At 40.0% G+C, this 24,816-nt stretch overlaps 1 protein-coding gene across 1 annotated transcript in view; it reads left to right on the top strand.

Annotated features, from left to right (window-relative positions):
- Vps11 (vacuolar protein sorting 11) overlaps positions 1-24,816 on the top strand; it is a 204,864-nt gene that overhangs the window by 4,630 nt on the left and 175,418 nt on the right. The gene's annotated exons all lie outside the window — the stretch shown is intronic.

The following is a 24,816-nucleotide window of genomic DNA, read 5'->3' as shown; positions in this document are numbered from 1 at the left end:
GACTAAAGTTTACAGCAAAGTTGACTGCCTGGATACCTCAGGGTGATCTTCACTGGCCTGCTGTTGAAGACCCAGACTGATCGGGAGAAAAATTACCAACTCCGAAGCTTTGGGGCTAGTTGTAGTGCTCTTTCGAGATTGGTTCGTGATGCTTGCCCGTTGGAGACTCCCGTTGGCTCAAGTTTTTTTTTCTTTCATAGCTTTTAGGTTCGCCCAGCGCAGACCTCGGAGATGAGGATCGGTGATTCCTGGTTGAATGCTTAGAGTCGAGAGGGTAATATAGGATCGTCAGTCACGGGGGTTCCCAGCCTTCTGACGAACAACTCTGCTCGTGACGTCTGCCAGTGAATGACTGACTTGGTTTAATAGTGGCCGGCTTTACGTAGTCTTTTACTTGACGAATAATGTTTCCGAAAATGGTAGTAAAAATGTATTTATTGGCAATGTAGTTTAAACTTAGGTGGCCCTTATAAAAAACTGATGAGATTGAAGGTTAAGTAATGAACGTAAATATTTATATTGGCCCTGAAAAAGGCCAGTGGTAAAATTTCTAGTTATTCCTTATTGTTATTCTTGACTATGGAGAGCCAGCTGTTGGTAGCTTGACTCTTACCCTCGAAGTATGTATACGGAGACCGTACATGAGGGAGATGCGCCGCTGACCAAAATATGTCTCGTCTTCAGGTCGTTCCCCGTATAACCAACCGCTCATCGTTAGTCGGGAAAGTGGGCCTGGAGAATACCTTCTCTGTAGGTATGCCGTTGGAACGACCACCAAGAAGTTGGCCGTTGTGGCTGCCCGTACTCTTCAGGGCTGTCTTCCCTGGCTTACATTTGTAGTAAAAAATTCTCTGACGGCACCAGGCCAGATTGTGGTACGGCCACATTACTCTGAAGTGTTGGAGCAGGACGTGCTCTGGCTAGACACGTCTCCTGGTATTCCGCCGGAGATGTCATCGGTTAGAATAAATTTTTTATTGGTTGCACTCGTCAATCCTGGAGGTTCTGGTTCAGGGTGAGAGAGTAGATCTAGATCACTTGCCCATTGGAGAAGAGTATTGTCGGTTACCGGGGTACCCAGCTGCACGACTATTATCTACGTTCTCGATGCAGCTCACTGAATTGCCGATAAATAACTGAAGAAATTTTTCGAGACGCTCCGGCGGATTATAACCACACTTATTTAATTCTGTTGCAGGTAGCTTCGATTTTATGTCGACGCCACCTAGCGGATCTTACTGAACTAAAGTAAAAAGCTGGCGAATTTTTGCAAAATTTTGAGCTTATTTACTGATATTGTTAAATTTTTCAAGATAAAAACCATACTTAAACCATCCAGGAAGTGTCAAGAATCGGTATGTAAAGTTTCAGCAAAATCGGTTCAGTAGTTTTCGCAGTTAGCGATTACAACGGTTTTAGCCACTTTGCTTTATATATTAGTAAGATTACGTTACTGAAAAAATTTCATGCAAGTTAAGTGTACATAAAAAGCTCGTTTTTCATAAATAAAACGCTAATTTTTCGACTATTTAAAAGTAAATTTCATTACTTTCGAAATATTGTTTTATTATATGTATGTAAAATAGTGTAAAAATAATATATATATATATTGAAGGAAATAATCTTCTACTTTCATTATCTTGAAAAAAACATATGGTTTTTTTTAATGTTTAGGTGGACAGAGATTTTTAAATCTCTTTATGATTTTTGTATAGTACTTTTGAGATAACGCAGTCAGTTAAAAATATTGTGGGTAACACTTTAAACAGGACCATTTGCATACAAATTTGTAACTTAGACATTTATATAGTTAGAAAAGACCTTAAGAAGCTTTTTTTTTTAATTTTCTTTTATTACATTTTAAGAATAAAACTCATAATTATTTTAATTATTTTCTTCAACCAAAAAAAGTAACTCATTAAATTTTTAATTTTGATAAATGAGAGTCACGATGCCGTAATTGTTTATTTGTTTTTGTACTCAGACACTGTTATAGTAAAAAAGTTTCTTGAAATTTAGAACACGATAAAGACAATACATGCGTTTAAGCAGAGTTCATACGTTTGTATGGTCTTTAAGATTATGAGTCAATGCTCTAATTAGGTATACACAAGTACTTATTACTATTTTTTGTTACTTTCATACTCTTTCAAAAAAATTTAAAGGTGTTTAAGACCTAAATAAGCTTTAGATTTAGATTCAATGCATCAATAGTACATTATTTACCTAGGTAGGAAAAATTACTTGTGACCTGGAACATTATTCATTTCTCTCCCTAGGTGAATAATATACTATTAAATAGGTTGGTTTGGCCAAAGAAGAATTAGTTTTTGTTGTGTCTTAATGTAGTCTGATGTAGTGATTGAAGATGTTTTTCACAAAATGCAATGAAAAATATAATAATTTTAATAACCTTTTAATAACATTGTAATGCTGACGCCTTTGACTTAAGTACGAGTAAGTTGCTCGATACGTCGAAACTCTCTTCAGTGTTAACATTTGGCTGTTATTTTTTGACTTTGTATAATATTAAGGCATTAATTATGAGTTTTATTTTATTTATTTTTTAAATCAAGCCGGAAGAGGTCGATGCACCTGGCGACGAAACGTTGCAAAAAAAAAAAAAGTTTGTTTTTCCAATTAAACCACTCCCCTCAAGATCGAGTAAAAAAAAAAAACACTTATTTCAAAAACCTTTAATGGTTGGAAGATGTTTATTTTTATTGCTTAAATTTATTGCACTAAAAATATTATTTTAAAAGCCAAAAAATGGCAAATAATTAGCAAAAAAATATCCTTTAAATCCCGTTTGAATTGATGCTTCAGATCTAGAAGTACAGAGTTGGCTACGCTAGCTTCAGCCTCGAGTCAGTAGGACCACCGTTACTCGATGATGGTAGCAGCAATAAAATTTATTCTTTGCTAGAAAAGTAGTAAGTAATTAGTAAAAAATTATGCACTAAAGCTCGTTTTGATAAGTGTAAGATATCTAAAAATATAACGTTGGCTACGCTGACTTGAGCCTCCTATCAGCAGGACCATTGTTTTTCGGAAACGACTATGGCAAAAAAATCAATTCTTTGGCAAAAAAATAGCAAACAATTAGCAAAAAAATATGGTGTGAGTTTTATTATGGCCCTATGACTTGGCTACGCTAGCTTCATAGACACCAAGCTGCGCTGAGAGAGCCGCCGCACAGTGTGATAAAACGCAAATAAATGTGTCAAAATTTCCGCTTCAACTGAATGTTGCTCCATAAAATAATTTTTTGATATCGTTCTACTCGTCCTAGACTCTAGTGTTCCGTGGGATTCTAAACGTTCAGGGTGCTTAATAACAACGCGGTAGTTGAACTCAATCAATCACTTTATTGCTATATTCCTTAAGGGAAGGCGCTTTGCGGTCTCGAGTTACTCATTGAGACTATCCTCTTTCTAGTCCCGACGTTCTAGAGCCCTGTGGCCACTGCTGCCGGCCTTTTTATGCTCTTTCCTCCCCCACTTGTGCTCCTTTCTAATACTAATAGCCGAGGCCCATCTCACATAGTATGTTCCATATTGTACGTGACACGTCCGAGGCCGCTTCGTCGTCGCCCTCGACAACGTTCTTTTCTGTGCCACCTCGGGAATGATTGTTTAATTAGTGTCTGTGTCATGTTGTTCGTGTTGTAATGTATACTAACCATATAAGAAAAATCAATGAGGTGTTCCTATGAGCATCCTCGTTTCTTTTTCTTTTACATGCTTTGATTAGTTTTCTGCAACTTTATAATTGTGTTATTACACATATTGTTCGTGTTTGCGCTCTTCCCTCTTACATAATAGATTGATAAATATGCCCTTGTGGGTCTTACTTTTATTTGTGATTATTTAATTACCTTTTATTGCTTATTATCTAATTTAAAATTTACTCATTTACTTACATATTTTTTTTTTTAGTTGTTTCATACATATTCATTTTTATCATTATGATTATTATTTTCCTTCTTTTGGTTTTATTTTACTTACAACTTTTGTTTTGTACATTTATTATTTTTTTTTTTATTTCCTTTTTTTTGTTTTATACAATATTCATTACATTTCACGTAGCGTCTTCCACACAACATGACAAAAATCTTTTTTTTTCATTTTATTATCATCATCATTACATACGTATTCTTTTTTTTTTTTTTAGTATTCATCCATTTAACGCATCATTGAACCAAAAGGTATATCAACCGTTTTTATTTACGTATCTAATTACTATTTTCTTTGTCTATTTATTTACTTATATTTTTTTCTCACCTAGATTTTTTTTTTTTTTTTTTTTTTTTTTTTTTTTTTTTTTTTTTTTTTTTTTTTTTTTTTTTTACTAGACATCGTCAATGCTTAGGTATTAAGGCTCTACCTTTAACTTAGCCCAAAGTTTGTTTGTTTCTTATGGTAACTGTTTGTTACTGCCCGTCGGTTGATCTCCTTATCGCCGCTCACCCCGTACTTGAATAAGTATTGGCTGGAGTACCATAGAATTCCCCGGATTTTCATTTCTTGCGGCATTGTTTCTGGTTCTTCTTCCTGCAAACATTCTAGATAAGTTTAGTATAAGTGGGGCCCCCCATTTTAAAATCCCGACCGATCCTGTAGCCGCCCCCAACGCTATTTCAGCTGCTAACCATGCATATTCCTTCCAGTCAAAAAACTCCTCTTTTGTCTGTACTAATTCATGTATACGTTGTACTATGTCCGTCAGTTTAGTACCTGTTGTCAACCTATCCTCCGATCCATGTTCTTGCTTACCAAGCTACTGTAACCCATCCCTTTCTACTATCATCTTTATTTGTTCCAATATCTCATCTACTTTTACCCCTTTTATTTTCCGCGCTATTTCTTTCAGATTTAAATTTGAGCTTTTAAACTTAATTATTTGGTTCTCGCCCTCGTCCTGACTCGGGTCCAATCTCGTCTCTGATGTTTGAGCTGTGAAATCTTTCGCTAGGTCTATTATTTCTGCCTTCATTACTTTAAATGTTTTGTGCTCGGTGTGATCGTATTGTACGTGCATCTTTTCCTTTATCGTGGTGCTGAACGCATGTTGATTCTTCGCGTGAAGACGTGTCCAATATGTGCCCTTTAATTTTGATAGTACTATCGAGCACTCTTCCGGTTTCTTTACAGTGTCTTCTAGTTTCAGCCGTATCTCACAAGGATGGTCCTCCTCCACTTCCTGTGCCGGCTCCATTCGTGTACACACACTTACCTTTTTCAACTTCTTGCATTGTTCCACTGTCTCCCGCGCTACTGGTGCAAATCTTTTTTTGCTCGTGCTACTCGCAGTGTACTCATATGTTGGTTGGAGATAAGCGACGACGTTCGTCATATTTAATCCCTCCTATTCTACTGAAAACGGTGATATTCTGAAAAGGTCTAGACTCTTTCTTGTTACCAGCGGTATTTCGATATAATAGATAATTTTTCTATCAAGCGCTATCGTTGCTATCTTTGATATTTCAGCTATTTCTTCCCCTACCGTGTTTCTTTCTCCTGGAAATCTAAGGTCCGGTCTAAACTGTTCTGCTATCACATATAGCGCTGTTTCCGCAGGTGTGACACGCCTCGACTCGCTAAATATATGATATCCGTCGCTGTCTCAAATTTAGCTACGAGTTCTTCAGTCAATTTTTCGAATCTTTCTACTATTCCTGATACTCTGTCGTATCCGTCTCTAAGTTCCGTGAATATTTTTAATCCTTCTTCTGTTACTACTTCTAATCTAGTATTAGGGCTTGACTGGTTATTACGGTAAGTAGCGAGTGTGGCTCCGTCTTTACATTCAGGGTACATCGTTGCACATAATATTAATGTTATACTTATGTACATCTATATTTGTTACACCATGTATGTGTATGCTATAAACATAAGGTACATAATAGTCTTATTCCTGAGGAGTTTCTTTTTTTCGCTCAAAATTCTGTTTTCTATCCCACGTCGCGTGTTAGGCACATGCGTGTCTGTATGTTTACAGCGTCGTTTTCGCCGATTCTTGCGACATTTGTGTATGTATTCGTTTATTGTACCTTTGGAAGGTACCGCGTTGTATTACAGTTTGTCCCCATTTTGGCTGGGATGAGCTTGGAGGAGTATATGATTCTATGATCGCACCTTTCCGTAGTGAGCAGTATGTCACGTCGGGACCAATACTTCACTCATTTTCCCTTTTTTATACATTATCTCCTTTCATCCCTTTTTTTATTACTGTATATATATATATCTTATCTTTTCCTTTTCTCATGTGACAGGATTCAGGCAGGGAATGTCAAAGGGATTCTGTTGGGTTTTCCTTTTCTCATTGCTGCTCTCCCGTCAGTGTACTCGCTGATTTTGTCCAGTACTCTTTCTTGTTGTTCCCTCACAACGCAGAAAAGTTTTTACTATGACTGGTGCAAGTGCAATTTTTGATATTTTCGTGCGTTTACCCGAGTTTCTAACGTTGGGCTTTACCCATCTTAGTGAGCCGGTAAATTTTCTTTCACCTAGAGGATCGCCTTGTGCAATTCTCTTAAACTGCATTCTGCAGGAGGATCACATGTGCATAGTGTCCTAATGTCGTCACGTAAGTAGAGGTTTACGTAATTACCAGCACGCTTCACTCTCTATTGGCTTGTCGTATAGGCATTCTTCGTTTCTATTTATTTTATTTATTTATTTATTTTTTTTATTTATTATTTTATTCCGTTGCAGGTTACACACCTCTACGTGTGTCGGCAAGTGTTCACCACCCTGCGACCTTCTTCCGTCACCGTTATTGTGGTCGAGGGTCCTACAGCCCTCGCGGACGTCTACTGTCCCTTAAACGGTTTGGTAAGGCTATTAGACTATTGGATATCGTGGTCCTGAAGTTTAAGAAAAAATTTGTTTTAGTTGGGTACACGGCTCGTTGTTGATCCGTACGCTTATTTCGGCGTACCGAGGCCTCTGTGTAAGCAAGGGTGGTCTCACAACGTGGCCCTTTTGCCCTTGCGGCGGTACCCATATTGTGGAGGTGTTGGAACCTGTGAGGTTTAGTGCCCTTTAGGGGTACCGTTTCTCCTTGTTTTTCAGGACCACGAGGAAGCGGTGGCGCGCACGTCATTCGGCGGCCGCGTGCTGAAGAAATACTGTCGAACTCTTGAGTCTGGGGCGACTTATACTATTGTTATTGGGTGAACTTGCCACCGGGCCTTCATGGTGGTGGTAGTCGACGTGCAGCTCGACGCTGCTTCCTATCTTCTCGACAGCCGACCGATAATCCAGGTGCGCTATCAGTTGATTTACTTCTCGTCATAGTTGCCAGTTATATGCTTTTGTAAAGAAAAGTTACCTTAGGTGGACGGTCCAGTGGATGGTCTGTTCGTCGCCAAGGACGTGACCGCCGATCCAGTGTTGTCTCATGACGACTGCGTGCGCCGTTTACAGGCGCTGTTATTATCCGGGAGTGACCACGGCGGGGGTAGGATAGTCCCTGACGGCGGGTGGAAGAAAGAGGGAGGAAGAGGGAAGAGAAAGATGTGTCCTAGTTCGCGAACTCGTGGCTCTCGATAAAAGTGTGATAAAAAATTTTTCCTGCGGTAACCCATTATTATTTCTATTTACCGTTCCTCCATGCTCCTCTCGGCCGTACAAATATGCAACTCAGAAAAAGGTTCTATTGTCCTCTTTTCCTTTCTTTTTTTTTTTTTTTTTCTTAACATATATATATATATATGCCTATGTTCTGCGTATGTGTTCAAAGTGTACACTTATGTGTTAGTTGTATTAACATAGTTTTAACGCTAGTTAAATAGAGCAACACGCACTTTTTACCCACCTCTCATACATCGTTTATTTAAAGAGTAACAAAGGAAATAAAAATAGAAAATCACTTTATTATACACTTTATTTATTCATTCCCTCTTATTATTGTGATTTTTATTATTATTTTTATATTGCATGTTTCTCTCTTCCCCTTAATTCCTCAGTCTGTGCTCATTTTGAACGTAATTTATTTTCTTTCGTGATATGTCTCCTCCCGTATGCCTGTATTTAATGAATCTTCGCGGCGCGTCTGGGGGCCGCGAAAAAAAAGGGGGTTCCCGAGAGAAGTGGTATTTATTTTCACATCTATTTCTACCCCCTATTCATCTATAATAATATTATTCGTAAGTAACTATGGGGGTTTGGAGTAAGTTGCCTCTTGGTCCCTTTGACTTTTCTTCTTCTCCTCTTCTTATAATCTCATCCCTCGGACGCGGGGATTTCAATACACAAGCTTTTTTTATTTTGTCTACATGTGAGACCCGTATTTCTTCATTTCTCTGTAACTTCACATTATGGTTCCTGTAATCGATGCCGACTATTTCGTAAGATACCTCGTATTGGTCATTAGATTTTCCTTTAGATGGCTCTTTTAGTACGTACACCATCTCACCTTCCATAAAAAAATTCGTGTTCAGCGCCCTATCATAATAGTACTTTGATCTGTTTTTGTTCTGTGTTTGGGTCATTGCTGCCAATGATCGTAATTGCGCGAGTGTCCCCGTTATTTGCAGCAGTAACTCTGTATATGTTTGACCCACCTCTGGTTTCTTAAAGCTTGACGGGAGTTTTGCCTGTTGATCAAACATAAGCACGTAGGGTGTTTAGCCTGTACTCTCGTGTTCCGACGTATTGTAAGTGAGCTTACACAACGGCAATAGTTCGTCCCATTTTTTGGTCTCGCTAATATAGGCTTTTAAGTATTCTGTTAAAACGTGGTGCATGCGTTCAATTGCCCCATTGCTCTGAGGATGAAATGCCGTGCTCCCAAGTTTTTCAATTTTGAATAATCGCGTAAACTCGTCCATCGTTTTGTTCATAAAATGCGTTCCTTGGTCTGATAATAATTTTTCTGGAGCTCTAAAGTATGCTAAAAATTTATTCATTAAGGCTCTTACCATTTTTTTATCTGTTGCTCTTTGTACCGGTATTAATACAATAAACTCGGTTAGCCAATCCTGTATTGACAGGATATGTGTATAGCCGTTTGTTGAAGACTTATTAATTGGTCCGTAATAGTCAATCAAGATTTTTTCAAACGGTCTGCTGGGCGTATCTGTAACGAGCATAGCTTGCTTCGTTTTTACCCGCACTAGTTTCTTAGTTTGACATGACCTGCATACAAGTATAAATTGCCTTACATCGGCCTTCATATTCCTTTAATAATAGTCCCTTGCTATCTTATTGTAGGTTTTATTCATTCTTTTATGACCCCCGATTGTTGATTCGTGATACTCCTTAATAACCTTATATCTTTGATCCACTGGTGGTATAACTAAGGTGTTCATGTAAAAGGTCGCTGTGACCTTGAGGTTCTTAAAAATTTTCCTCAAATTTTTCCACGAAGTAGATCCATTGGCTCATGTTGAGTATTACCAAGTCACGTATAACGCCTATAGACTTTATTTCATTTATCATTACTAGTGCCTTGAGTGACGTAATGCATTTCTTGATGTCCGATTTTAGCGCCGTATCTTCAAAATGCGATTTAATATAAATTCGCATTACCGCGACCTTTCTCACATTTGCTCTCATGACGTCACCAACCATCTTTTTTTTATTATTTAGGGCTATTGGATTTATGTATCCGCGCTCATATAGGGCGTCTATTGTTTTCGTATCAGGCACGCTTTCTGTTAGCGTCGCGAATACTAGGTTATCTAGATAATGAAATGGGTGATCCTTTGCCCGATGCATTCTTTCAAATGGCTGTATGTCTGTTTCTTTTCCCGGTAGCTACGCTGGTTTTTCATGTGGTAACCGTGTCCTGCATACTTTGTACTTTTTTAGCTGTGGGAGGTTTGATACTACTTTTTTTTGAAGGTCTGCTTCCTCTGGTTCGCTTTCCGACTCCAGTCTGGCCTTGTTTAACCCAGCCTTCTCTTCACTCTCATTGTTTAGTAAGTCTGAGCTACTTGAAGAGTCGAGGGGTGGTGGTGGACCAGGTGGGGGCGTGTCCCTATCTTCATAAACTTCCTCATTCATGGAGTCACTTTTATTACGCTCTATTTCTTTAACTCCTTCCTTTTTTCCTTTCCATGATTCGTTTACTTCACTTTTCCAATTTATGTTGGCGCCCGATTCGTCACTAACCCGCGATTCCCTTTCCACTGGGCTTTGTTCCTCCTCCCTATGCCTGGTTGCGGCAACGAGTGGCCTGAAGTGGTTGTTGAGGAGATGCAAGTGTATATATTCCTCATTGGTATTAATCGTGAAAATTTCGAAAATTTCACACTTTTCTCCCCTCTTAGTGCCCTGTAGATGTATACAAATTATCTTCCTGAACTCTAGTGCGAACAAAAATATGCAATCATCATTACCATATTCTGTATTGGACTGCAGGATTTTTTCTACCTCCTCCGGGTCAACACATATATATTTTCCACTTCGAACATTGTAGTAAATCCCGGAGTTCTCGCGCCGTCAATTGCAAGTCACAGGAAAAAATAAGAGAGTCGAATAAGCAATTACCTGGTATTTCTACCTGAAGTTCTTCGATAAGTTTTAAATTGTTATTCAACTCCATGCAGTTTTGTTCTAAATTCCGTTTGGCTACATTTCCACCTCCTGCTTTACTTTCAAGCTTATTACCGTCATCGGTATAATCGTCCGTTACCCCTCTTATTCTTTCATTCCCCGATGGGTTTTCATTAATCTGTGGTGATCCACGCGGGGTATCTACCTTGCTAAAGAATTTCTCTCTATCCCCTAAGCCCGTTTTCTTCTTCGAGAACTGTTGAGATATGTTTGTATCATTATCTGTACTTACCGTCGGATCGCTCAGAAGTCGATCGGTGATAGTAGCGTCTATTCTGATTCCCAGCTTGCCTTTAAAGTCTCGGCGCTTAACATCTAGTCTAACTTGCGCTTGGAAGTTATCTATTGAGTCAGTAAGTAACGCTCCAATCTTTTTGTTTACTTTCGTCCCTTTTTCTGGACTTTCTTTCGTCTGTGTACCCCGTCGTGATTCATTTATTTGCTTCTCGCTTACACTCTCAGTAGACGGTCTGCTTTGTACCCCTTCCTTCGGCGTCAGTCGGTCCCCTTCGACCGTATTCGGTATTTTCTGTTGCTGCTTGTTACTCTCTTGGAGCACACTTTGCGCGTGAGCTTGGACCCATCGGTCATTCTCCTTCTCTCCTTTATTCGCATTTCTGCTTGACATACCTGCACCCGAACTCATCATCTCTATGGTATCTATAGGGTCAAGCATTCTTTCTCTCTTTCCGATCAACTCTGTAACCAGGCCTGTCTGTGCCTGCTGGTGTCTCCCGTGCTTATCATTATTCGCATTTATGTCTATGATCTCTGTGCTTACAGTTTTTTCTTCCTCTTTACCTTCCTCATTCGCTAGGCTAGCTGTGGCTAGTTGGAATCCCCATTGTTTCACCGGCTCAGATTTTCCTTTAAAAGCCAACGGTGAGTCACAGTTCGCTATGATAATCTCTTTCGACACAGTTTCTATTTGCGGTGTTACTGAAAAATTTGGCGGGTGCCTATGCAGCGTATCCAGTTGTCTTTTGCGATTTTTTCGTTGCATCTTCAGTTATATTTCTAGTTCTAAATACGGTGTGCTTGTTATTCCCACCCCTTTTTTCAAATTTTCTTCTTTGCACATGTAAGCTAATCTATCCTCAGTTGGACCCTGTGAGAGGATTTGTTCTTCACCATTGTTTAAGGATCCTATTTGAATATTTTTCCCCTTATTCTCTTCTGCGATCTGTACTATCTGTTTACGCGGCCTGCTTCTTTTCCCTTGTTTCTTACGTGGTTCTGCCCTTTTACTCTCTATATTTTCACTCGCCACTGGCCACTCTGATTCTGAATCTGCGACGCTGTGTTCATTGACCGTCAACTTATCTGAGTTATTCATCTTGCGAGGATTTTTCCTTTCTACCTTTTCGTTCGACTCGTCTGAATCAGATATTTCTATCTACCATTTCCTATCCTTTCTTATTATGTTTTTCTTTCTTCTTGTCCGCATTTTATATATTTGTGCGGGTGGCTCATTTATGTCACCACGACCATCCCTCTCCTGCTCTTTAGCAAGTTCATATAACTCTCGTCGCGGTAGTTCAGGATTTTTCTTTCCATCCTCTATAATCGGATTTTGGGACAGTGCGTCCAGTACCTTATTGGCTATTCCTGGTCTATAAACAACGTCAAATTTATAGTTTCTTAATTCAGCTTTAAGCCTATCAAATCTTATGCCTGGCTTCTTCGATGAGTAAAAATGTTTAAGAGGCTCATGGTCCGTAACCACTATAAACTTTCTGCCAAATAGATAGGGTCGAAACTGCTCTTTTGCACATACTATTGCGAACAATTCTTCATTGTACGTAGGGTATCGAATTTCGCTGCCCTTTAGGCATCTAGAGGCATACTCGCACGGATTCTTTTCCTATTTCTCCCTGACTCAATATTGCCCCAATGGCATAGTCAGATGCATCCGTTGTCACCACAAATGGTTTTTCTAGATCGGGTGCTTTAAGGTGGCTCCAGCGCCTAGTGCCGTATCAAAATGGGAAGACTAAAAATTAATTATTATTTTCTTTAAAATATGGTATAAAATTATCGTAGAGACTGTTGTAAGCCATATTTTACATTTTATCTGTTACTTTAGTGAGTTAATATAAAAAAACAAGAAAGTTTTATGGTGCCCTAATTGATGAACTGTTACGGTACGCTCCTAAGTTCAAGAATAGTTATACCTACATATATGTACTCTGCAGAATGCAGACAGCTGAGAGCTGACTTGCACTCGCAAGTGTATACTTAGTCTCCGATTATTTAAAGATTTTGTTCGATAACAAGACACTTTTCTCATGTCATTGAAAACTGCGTAATAATATATACAAGATAGTATGTTTTTTACACCTTACGGGTTATTTATATAAGTGCAGCAGTAGGTTGTATATCGCGTAAGCTTGCATTTCCTATCCAACCCGTCTTAAAACTACGATTTTGTAAGCATGATTTCTTACAATTTTCATCGTCAACCTTAATTTTTTTTTATACGAATAGAAAGATGGGAATTCAAAGAATATAATTCAATTTTATTAACCTCTGTTGGGTTATTTATAATTTTAACATCGAGGCCACTGGAGCCACCTCAAGTACAGGCTCGCTGCAAAGTGCATCTACGAGCGTTTTAAATGCTTGTTCATGCTGCTCTTTCCATTTAAACTCTGTACCTTTTTTCAGAAGCTTCGACAGCGGTTGAGCAATTTTAGCGTATCCTTTAATAAATCTCCTATAAAATCCAACAAATCCAAGAAATTGTTTGGTTTTTTTTGCATTTGTAGGCCTTGTTTATTCTCTTGCAGCCTCGGTTTTCTTTGGATCCGTTTTTATTTCACCATTTCCTACAATATGGCCTAACACTTTTGCTTCACGTTTTAGGAATTGGCACTTCTTTGGCTCAATTGTAAGATTTGCCCTCGACAATCGCTCTTACAATTTTACAAAGCCTTTGCGATGTTCTTTAAGTTTCGACGCGAACACCATTATATCGTCTAAATGTACCTCTACCTCGTGGCCCTGCAGCTCTGCCAGTGCAAACGTTATTGCTCTTAAAAACGTGTTCGGAGAGTCCGTGCAACCCATTGGCATTCTTTTGTACTAGTAATGCTTATCTGGGGTTGAAAACGTTGTTTTATAAGCATCGTCACCATGTATTTTGACTTGAAAAAATCCCTGCTTCAAGTCCACCACTGTAATATAGCGTGCCGTCGCCAGATGTTCCAGTATATCACTCTGGAAGGGAAGTGGGTGACAACTACCCACTGTTATGTCGTTGAGTTGCCTGAAATCCGTTACTACCCGCCAGCGCTTTTCTTCGTCTGGTCTAGCGTTTTTTGGTACGATCCACATGTTTGAGCTGTATGGCGACTCTGAAGGCTCTATTATGCCTTGTTCGAGTAATTTCTTAATTTAAACTTTTATTTGCTCTCTCACAGCTGGCGGATATCTATACCGCTTCGTTACTATCGGTCTATCCGTAGTCATATTTATTTTATGTTTTAAAAGATTTGTCGCTTTCAGTTGTTTCCCGTCGAGTCCAAAAACGTACGAGTCAACCTCTATAAGCCCTCGCACATGTTTTTTCTCTTCTTCGTTGCACCCCGATACGTCGACTAACTCCATTATTTTGTCGACTCGCGCTTTCCTGCAACTTGGGACGTCTGTTTTAATATTTTCCTCAAGTATTTGAGTATTCTCGTTGTCACGGCCATCCTTGTCACAACCCTCGTTTCCCACGATATTTTTCTTCGTACATGTGCAGCTGGCGTCGTTTCTTATCTCATTGCCTAGTTTTTCATTCAGGGTTTTCAGTTTCTCTAAACATCCGTACAAAGGCTCTTTCTAAAGCTTCTACGTCATCCCCATTGACGTCTGATGAGTCAGCTTTCTTCGTCGTCTTACACTCTAAAAGATCCACCACTGGGACTTGTACATTTATTATTTCATTTGATATATTTAGACATTCGGCATACACCCTACCATTATTGTTCGTTGCGATAAAATTACCGGACAAAATAACCTCTGTAAGCTTTTGTAGTGGGATCCAGCCCACTTTAATTTTCCTGTGCGACTCTTTTATATACGCATATATAACTTGCCTTGTTTTTGGCACCATTTCAAAACTTTCTGATTCTCGTAGCGGAATTCTCCTTTCATTCAACTTAAGTGTGTTGTCTTCGGCATTTATCTGACAGTTATACAACTTAAAAATATCCCATACTATGATTCCTTCCACCTCTATGGGAAAGTCATGGGGGACTACGTGTAGGGTACACATAGTGTTTTCTAGGGGTAATCTTATAGATCCCAAAGTTTGGCGAGCTCCGTGCGTTACGCCTTTTATTTCTACTTTTTCTCTACTATTTACCGCTACTCCAATATCGAGACAATTCTCTTTAATTATTGAAATTTCCGCGCCCGTATCGGCATTAAATGTCGCACCTTCGTTTATACAAGGGCTTTCTAGAATTACTGTGGGTGGTGTGTATCCTATTTTCGATAAATTTATTCTCACTGTGCGAGATAGCTGCTGCTCATCTTTTCCTTCAGCCTTAGAATTTTCACGCGTCGTGGCATAAGTCTTCGATACCTTATACTTGTCATTATCCATACCCTCCTCTAACACTCCTAACTTCCTCTTATAAATTCCTTCATTTATTGCTTTGTTATGCCCGACGATTGGGGATCGCGTCGAACATCCTGCGAGTTTAAATGCCCGGTTTTCGAGCTGTTTACCCTCGCACTTTAACTATTAAGATTATTTCTCCTATAATTATCCCTGCGATTATGCTGATTGGAGTATTGGTTATTTCGCCTGTCCCGATAATCGTCCTTCCTGTGGTCATATCTATTATAATTATGATCTACTTTTCTGTCATTGTAACTATTTCCATCATAATTATTACTGTTATTATTATTGTTATAATAATTATTACTATCGTAGTTATATTTTCTTTCCTGGTAGCGATTCCCTTGGTTGTAAGGCCTTTTACCATTATTCCCTTGTTGTCGATCAAAAATCCTATCGTTTCCATACCGACGGTGATAATCATTATACGCCACTTTCCTATCATACCATCCTTCTTCTATTATTTCTTTTTTTGGTTCTTCATCAACGTTAAAATTTTTTATTATTCCTTTTTTGCATCTTGCCACAATTTCTCACATCCACTAGTAGAATGGGCACCGTGCTCTCGACAATACGAACAGTACTTTACATCAGCCACACCGTCCCACTCGTCCGTATCTGACTTCCCCACAGGTGCGTCGCTACCGATAAGGCCCACCATGGCGTCATACCGTCTCTCGGCGTTATTTGCTCTAAATATGCTCTTTTGCACTATCATTGAGCGGCGGAGACTTAATTCATTATCTACAGTAATGGCGGCTCCAGTAGCCTCCTCTAGCGTTTTTGGTTGGAACCCTGCGACGTTCCAGTTATACGGTGCCTTTAATCCGTACAGAAACTGCCTCACTGCTTCACCGTCTCATTTCTTTTTGGACGCGTCTTTCTCGGCCCGCGTCAAGTATGGGTTCGCCTCATGTGCCATTATGATCCCATTGTGTAATCGCTGGACTCGCCCGCAACATTCCATAATTAATTCGTTATTCCATTGCGTGACAGTTTTAAGCTCCGCTGTAAGTGTCTCTACTCCTCCCATTTTATTGAATCTTCGTGATAGAGCCGACAGAAACTCGTCAATTGAATTAAATAACGATAATCGCGTGCAGAACTGATCGTCCGCTATGCCCCGCAATTTATTTCCCAAAAGTCCTATGAAATATTTTTTATACTAGGCAGGTATTGTTCCCTTTATCATCCTAACCATTTACTCAAATAAAGGAAACTGCACGGGGTCTCCATTATACAGTGGTATACCATTTACTGCGTTGTTTAGGTAGCCTAATATATTAAGATTCGAGCCTAAGGCTAACGGTACCCCTGTTTGTTGCCTATTTCTAGGAGAAAATTGCATTGTTTGATGCTGAGGGTTATCCCGTATGTTACTTTGTGTCCTTTGAAAAAATTCTGACTGATTATTTATCGGCAGCTCGGTTGGTCGGTCAAATGCAGGGGAAAGGTATTCTGTATTTGTATACACGTCATTATGATTTTCTTCGTATCCAAACCTCAGTCTATCTGTCCTATTGTTTGATGTATAGTATTTATTATGTTTGTCATTCGAATGCAGAGGTGGCCAATCGCAGAATGGTATAATAGGTTGTTTACTGTTTGTATTTTCTCGTTCTCGCCGTTTGGTATACTTTTCCTGCCAACTCGTTTTGCCTAGCCCTACCACGCCTAATTGATCACGTTTCCTGTCCACCCCTATGTTCTCCTTAATCGCATTCTTTTTTAATTCTGATTTTTCTGGTGCGATTTCCAACATTTTTATTTCTGCTGTTTCATTCGTTGGCTCGGCTAATTTTGTATTAGAATTCCTTAAATGAAATTTTTGGTTTTATATTTTTAAATATCTTTAACATAAGAACTTGATTTTTCTTATCCATCTTCTCATAGAGTGCATACGATTCGGGGTCGTGTTCAAGCATAACCGTTATTGTATCTGAATCTTCCTGTGTCATGGAAAAAGTTTCGTTTAAACCATCCCTACCGTTATCAATCTCTTCCCCGTGGTTGGACATCATTATTTCTTTTCCTTTTTTTTTTAATATTAGAGTGATGTAAGCTTAATTATATTTTTTGATTTCAGTCCACATACAAAGAAATAATAGGATCCCTTTTTAATTTCCGATTCTGTATTTCTATTTTACTGGCTTCTAAAACGAGCGGAACTAGCCGTATTCGGGTTAAGTATTATTTTTTTTGTACGTCGTTTCCTTAGCTAAATAACCCCGAGGGACAATAAGTATATATATTTGGGAGGATAAAAAGAATTATTACTTACTCTGACAGAAGGCACGAAACAATGAGCTCCAATATACTCCAAGTCATCCTCTTTACGATGGGTCCTTTTGAAACTGGATGTTGACTCTAGTCCTTCCTTACTCGATAGCAGCTGCAGGTGACTGCCTTGAATTTTCTGCGCCTGTTGTTGCACTGCACTATGTGTGCTTCCCGATTGTCGCCCGAAAATTCCGAAATATCACGTGTAAAAAAAAATTTTTATTTCGCGACAAAACCTACCCTACACTTAGCACCAAAACTATTACCTGGGATTCTAAAGGTTTAGGGTGCTTAATAACAACACGGCAGTTAAACTCAATCAATCACTTTATTGCTATATTCCTTGAGGGAAGGCGCTTTGCGGTCCCGAGTTACTTATTGCGACTATCCTCTTTCTAGTCCCGACGTTCTAGAGCCCTGTGGCCACTGCTGCGGGCTTTTTTATGCTCTTTCCTTCTCCACTTGTGCTGCTTCCTCATACTAGTAGCTGAGGCCTATCCCACGTAGTATGTTCCATACTGTTCGTGACAATATAAAATAATAATTATTAAATTTACACAAATCTTTGGTACACGATTATTTTTTTTGTTAAATCTCTATTATCTTATTGATTAATATTTAATAATCTCCATCGATTTTTCATCATGAACTATGATCTTCACCGAATAAATATGAGTAATAAAGTGTGACTTGTTAATAGATTTTTTTGTGAAAAATATTACGAAAAATTATGGTCTTTAAGAAACTAAATTCTTTGTTGGATCATTTTAATGAAATAAGGTGTCCTGTTTTTTTTATTTCTTTTGCTTATAATTATCATTATTACAAATAAACCTGTCATGAAATTCTTCCATACTATTTATTATTTGATCTCGCTTCATCCTACGATTACCACGTAACACGGTATTATCTTTGGGGGACAATTACGATAAAAATTATCGAATTTTGTCTCTCAGTGCATACTGGCAATCAATTGCTCAGCCTGTATTTTCTGTACTTAGTGATAAATTTGTAGAGAAGCAAGTCCATTAGAGATTTTTGTAAGTATTCGATATTTTGGTCCAATGACAGTATTGAAACGTTAAATAGCACTTTTTAGTACTTATTAGTAAAGATTCTTTGATACTTATACCTTCTTGTGCAAAGTATAAAAAAGCATTAATTTTATGTATTAATTTAAAATACGAAATATTTTTTTACTATAGTTTGAAACGTTTGAGCTCACACGAAAAATGTACGACTAGAGCACGAGTTCTGACGGTACTTTTAATTACAAACGAAAGTGAATAAAATGTAATTGCAAAAAGACATTTGATTTATAACTTGATTGTCTGAAAATGTGTTTGTTAATTTTCCAAGACATTAAAAAAAGATCGTTCAACTCTTTCTAAATGTACATTACTCAGTTTTATAAGTCACATAATTTATACCAAGTGAAAGTAAACCATATATCTTCAGAAAATTTTCATCGCATCAACAACTTTAACATTGATAGTTTTTATAATGAGCTTCAAGCCTTAAGTGTTTTTTGTATACAAGAAATAATACATAAACATAGATTATATTTTTATCATGCGTGAATGTAAAAATTTTTGAGGCGCTTTTGAGAGGTGTGCAATCTGTTGGACTTTTAATTAACTCTACGTTTTTGATAAGGTAGTTTGTAACTTTTGTATGAGAAGGATTGACGACAAGATTAGGTTTAACATAATTTGTACTTCTTATCATGTTAAGACTTTAATTACTCATAAAAGGAAACATGTACGAATTTCTTCCGCAACTGTTCAAAAGATTTCTGAAACTTTCAAGAATCAGTCAAAAGTTATCATTAAGAAAGAATTTAATGTTTTTCTCAACACTGTTTAAAACAGAGTAGCAAGTCGAAAGCTGCTCTATAAGACGTCATGCGTTAGACATGGATACTGCACACTTTATTTAGACTTCAAGAATTAAAAAAAAGTACGATTATTTACACATTTAAATAAATAAATTTTGGTGCGAACATTTTGCTGAGTTTTGGTTTATTTATATTTTTTTTTCAAGGTATTGATGAACCGTTGTCGCAATACGACAGGTCAACTAATTAGAATTATTATTCCACTTCAAATATATGTGCTGTCAATGAAAGGTATTGTGTTACTTGAGATCAATCACCTCAGCTTCAGTTAAGTCATTTATTAAATGAAGGTGCAGACAAGCAAGTTCAAGTTAACAAATAGTAGCCCGAAAAAATACCGACCATCTGTTTACTATCTCAGATATATTACTGCTACATACATGAATGTCTTCATGAACATTTGCTAATAAATAATATATATTTTATTGAAAAATTGTTGTATCACAGCTGCACAAAAATTATGACAGTACAAACGAGAGAAATTATTGTTTACTATGATAAAAAATAACTCAGCATTAACTGTCTGATTCGTATCTATTCAATGGATTGTTAGGCAATAAACTTTCTACAATACAATGACTTTAAAAAATAGTCGGTATTTTAAAATAAATTTGTACACGAAGCCTATGCACAATTATCTGCCCTACAATATTCATATGTAACCCCTACACTAAAATCTGCCAAGTTTTATGTATAGTTCAGTCAACATAACCCAACTCATATTGAATGAATACAGAAGATCTTGCAAAACAAATATGTAAAGAGAGAAAGAGAGAGAGAAAATGAGAGAAATAGACTGCATTTATTATGTTAGACAGCTAGTACAAAGGAATTCTCCAAAATTTCATCTTTTCAATTGGATTTATACTGGCAAAGTCTTCATAGTTACAATAAAAATAGATCTTACCTTATTAGTACAACAAGAATAGCGCTTCAATTACGATGAATGCACAAGTAAAAGGCGGAATGAAAATGGATGCTTTTATGAGTTTTCAATATAAATACGTACGGTTCACATTTATAACAAATGCATTTGTCAATAATGCGTCGAACTGTTTGTCAACACTGTCACAGTTAAAAGTAAAGCATGACGATAGTAAAACGTAAATCGATAGTGTATCGATCCTTTATTGGTATCGATACTTCGTTAGAGGCATCGATAGTTTTTATGATTCTTTCAAGTACCACGGAATACCATGGCGTTCTAGAGTAATCGTCCACTAACATAAACACTTGCCTGTTGCGTTAAGAAGGTCAATTCGGGCTTATTGGACCCATGGTGTCCGAATGAATAATGTAAAAAGGAGCAGTAGTTCTCACTCTTACTGTCTTAGCAGGGAGTTTTTTAAATTTTACCTCTAAACATACTTAACAATAAGATAATTTGTAATTAAATATAACATCCTTTAAATCTTTGTTATCGGTAAAGGGCCTAGTTGGATAAGGAGGGTAAAACTGCCTTAGCTCTAAGAAATCTGAAAAAATGCATGTACGTGTAGCGCCTGAACCTGGCGTAAAATCTTCGCGCCACTCGCGCAAGCAGACACTGGTGCCGAGGAAAGAGTTTGACTACCTCAGTCAAGCTCTCTCCTACTCGCGCGAGCCAGCAAGCGGCAGCAGGGCCGCGACTGATCACCGCGGTACTGTTGCTGTCTTCTTCGCTCGCCTTCCATCAGCGGACCACCTCAGCTGAGGCGCCGGAAGCTAGCCCGCCGTCTCAGGAGATTGTGTGCCCAGCTGTACACCAAAAAGCAAGCGCCATGCACCGTGCTCGTGGCCAGAGCACGTGTCAAGAAACAGTTATTTTTCCAATCTGGAATTTTCCTTGCAATCAAGTTATATTTTCGTACTTATATTTTATCAACGTTAATAAAAAATTTTATTAACTAGTTTTAAAGTTGACGAGCACGCGAGTATTTATTTCGCCTTGCAATAATCCCGCTCCCAAAGCATTCAACAAGTGGTGGCCCGACTTCAGAACAGCACGACGTGAGTCTCTGTTGTTTTTCTTTCTTCAGTGTTTTTTGCTTGCGGTGATTCTGTGCTCGCTAACACAACTCAAGTGCAAAAAATTGTTCGGCTGGTATTTGCGCAGACTTTTTGACTCTTTTCGCGAGTGCAAGTTGCTCGTGAAGTGCTCGTGACTCGTGGACGTTTCCACTACGGAGACGCATAGCCAAGTGCGCCTACGAGGGCGAACTCGAAGCCTTTCTCTCGAACGCAACACACGTCGAGACCCAGGGCGGCCTCCTGTCAACGAGGATGACACACGCGCCCGCAGCTGGTCTCCCGGTCACGGCAGAGGAAGGGGTCGCGCGACAGCATCCAAACGCTCAATTAGCGAACACGACGATCCTCTACGTGGTTTCGATCTTGGCCCCGTTCCCAATGATCCGGACGCTTTGCTGCTAGGTTTTGCTGCTCTCCCGTTCTTCAACATCGACGACATCTCCAAGGAAGGGCTCAGAGGAACGCCTCCATTTTTCGACCAGGGAACGAGGAATATTTAAAATAACCTCTCTGACCCTACTAACCCTTTCAAGGAATCGACGGAGGCGAATGGCGTCATGTTAACACACAAAGGCGTGCTACAGCCTTTTTGGCGCGCAATGCCCAACCTGTGGTTTTTACAAGCAGAGGCACTTTTCCACACCAACAACGTTACGGACGACGCAGCAAAATTTGATGCCGTTTTCAGCGCTTTGGATAGTGAAACGACGTCCAAGTTCGCCGATATCGTTAGTGCCCCTCTGGCTTCAGAGAAGTACAAGACACTCAAGGAGACGATCTTGAAGCGCACAACAGAATCACAGGAGCAGAAGCTACACAGCCTGCTCACCGATCTGAAGGTGGACAATGTGAAACCCTCGCAACTGTGGCGGAAGATAAAGGGCCGAGCAGGTTCCCGAGTTCCTGATAAGACACTCAAGGTCAAATGGCGCTCTCTTCTTCTAGTCCACGCTCAGAACCTGCTTTAGATTTTCAAACCTGGAAACATTGAAGACATGCTCCAGGCAGCAGACGAGATCGTTACTACAAAGGGAGTGGGTGTTTTTGCGGTCAATAAAGATCCAGTGCTGGAGAGACTTGCTGCCCTGAAAGCCGCCATCCTCCAACTTGCTGCAAATCAGAAGGCCCCTCAACAGCAAAAGCAGCAACGAGGACGCAGCCGCTTTCGCAACAGGTCAGCTTCAAGAGGATGCAGTCAGTCAGCAGGCGGTAATCAACAGTGGTGCTGGTACCATGACAGGTTCGGCGATAAAGCGCGTACCTGTTTGCCACCTTACTTGCACCCCAATGCTAAGCCAGGGCCTCTGGGAAACTAGTGACGCAACCTCTGTGTCAGGCGGCAGAGGTCAGTGCGCAGCATGAAATCCGCCTACACCTGCGCGATGCAAACACGGCCACGAGGTTTCTGGTAGACACTGGTTTAGCTGTCTCTTTGCTGCCACTTCCCAGGTATGCCACAGGCCTGCAGCCGCAACTACTAGTGCTCTACGTAGCCAATGCAACGCCAATTAACACCTATGGCCAACAACAGTTACTGCTCAATATCGGCCTCCAGCGGGACTTAGCATGCGAAGCCATCATCGCCGAGGTTCCACACGCAATCCTAGGAGCAGATTTCCTGGCAAAACACGGTTTGCTTGTCGACATGAAAAATGGTTGCATCATTGATCCTCTTACAGGTCTGACTTCTAAAGGAACACTTGCCCGTGCAGCGCTTCACTCAGTCTCCACAGTGGCGCCAATCATGCCTGCACCCAACGAGGTGTTGGCACATAAACACACAGCCTTGCGGCAGGAGTTTGCAGACGTCTTCGAGCCAAACACCACGCCTACCCAGATCCCGGGACTTCCGGTGAGACACCATCAACACCACTGGGCCACCCGTGTTTGAACGATTTTGCAGGCTGGTGGGAGACAAGCTGGCAGCTGCAAAGAGTTCCTTTGCAAGCCTCCTAGAGAATGGCATTGTTCAACCCTCTGCAATTCAATGGGTGAGTCCACTGCACATGGTGCCGAACAAGGATTCATGGCGCGTCACAAGTGATTATCGACGTTTGAATGCCTGTACCACCCCGGATCGATACCCTCTGCCCATTACAGAGGACCTTCTCCAGGAGAGCTTTGATAACGTTTTCTCAACGATAGATCTGCGCAAAGCGTTCTATCAAATACCGATTGCAGACGAAGATGTAGAGAAGACAGCGGTGACCACACCATTTGGGCTGTTTGAGTTCCTAGAAACACCCTTGGGATTACGCAACGCTGCACAGTCCATGCAGAGGTCCGTCGATTATGTGCTGCGCAAACTTCATTTGCGAAAGCATACATAGATGATATTATCGTCGTCTCCAGTAACCACGAGGAGCACCTGGGCCATTTAAGGCAACTCTTCACGACGCTTCGCGAGAACAACCTTTATGTGCATGAAGAAAAATGCTCTTTTGGCCAGGCCAAGGTCATATATACCTTGGTTATCAAGTCTCGGCAGAAGGCCTCCAGCCGCCGCCAGCAAAAATTGACGCCATTAAGACGTACACCAAGCCCGGCGCTACCACAGAGCTTCGCCGTTTCCTAGGCGTAGTCAATTATTATAGGCGTTGTACTTCTCACGCTGCAGAGGATCAAGTGCCACTCCACGACCTACTCAAAGGACTATCCAAGAAAGCCAAGCTGACTTGGACGCCCGAAACCAACAAAGCTTTCGAAAAATGCAAGAACGGCATCATCAATGCCGCCTGCACTACCTTTTTCTGTCTGGTAACCCACTGGCCCTCTGGACTGACGCTTAGCAAACTGCCATGAGAGCTGCGCTGAAGCAACAACAACCAAATGACACTTAAAAACCGCTGGGTTTTTTCTCCAAGAAATTGGATGCTACGCAATACAACTACAGTACCTACGACAGAGAGCTGCTCGCCATCTTCTCAGCAGTCAAACACTTTGAGAGACTTCTCGAAGGCCACTCTTATACTGTGTTCACAGATCATTACCCTTTGGTGCACGCGCCGAATCAACGCTCAGACAAGGTATCGCCCCGACAAGCACGGCAGCTGGAATACCTGCTGCGTTTCAACGCCAAGTTTAAGCACACACGAGGCGCCGACAACGTCGTCGCAGACGCCCCATCCAGAACATGCGCCATTTCGCAGATCCACAGCAGCAAAGAGGAATCAACCAACGAGAACTTAAGGCAAGAAGTGCCTTCCGAGATTGCCACCGACGCAATGCCAACTTCATTAGACGCAAAAACCATCGCAGAAGCCCAAGCATCTGATGTCGAGCTGCCAACTCTTATAGACTCTGTTCTCCAACTGCAAATCTACCGTTGGGCGGGCATGAGGTCTTCTGCAACATCAACAACAACATCGTGCGTCCATACTTACCGGCACACTTGTGACGCCTGGCATTTAACACGACCCACGGACTATAGCACCCAAGTGGGAAAGTCA

This window comes from Copidosoma floridanum, unplaced genomic scaffold, assembly GCF_036245765.1.
Source record: "Copidosoma floridanum isolate Cflo_tuat_1 unplaced genomic scaffold, Cflo_Japanese_pri ptg000015l, whole genome shotgun sequence".
Lineage (NCBI taxonomy): Eukaryota > Metazoa > Arthropoda > Insecta > Hymenoptera > Encyrtidae > Copidosoma > Copidosoma floridanum.
This window is presented reverse-complemented; position numbering and strand designations above follow the sequence as displayed.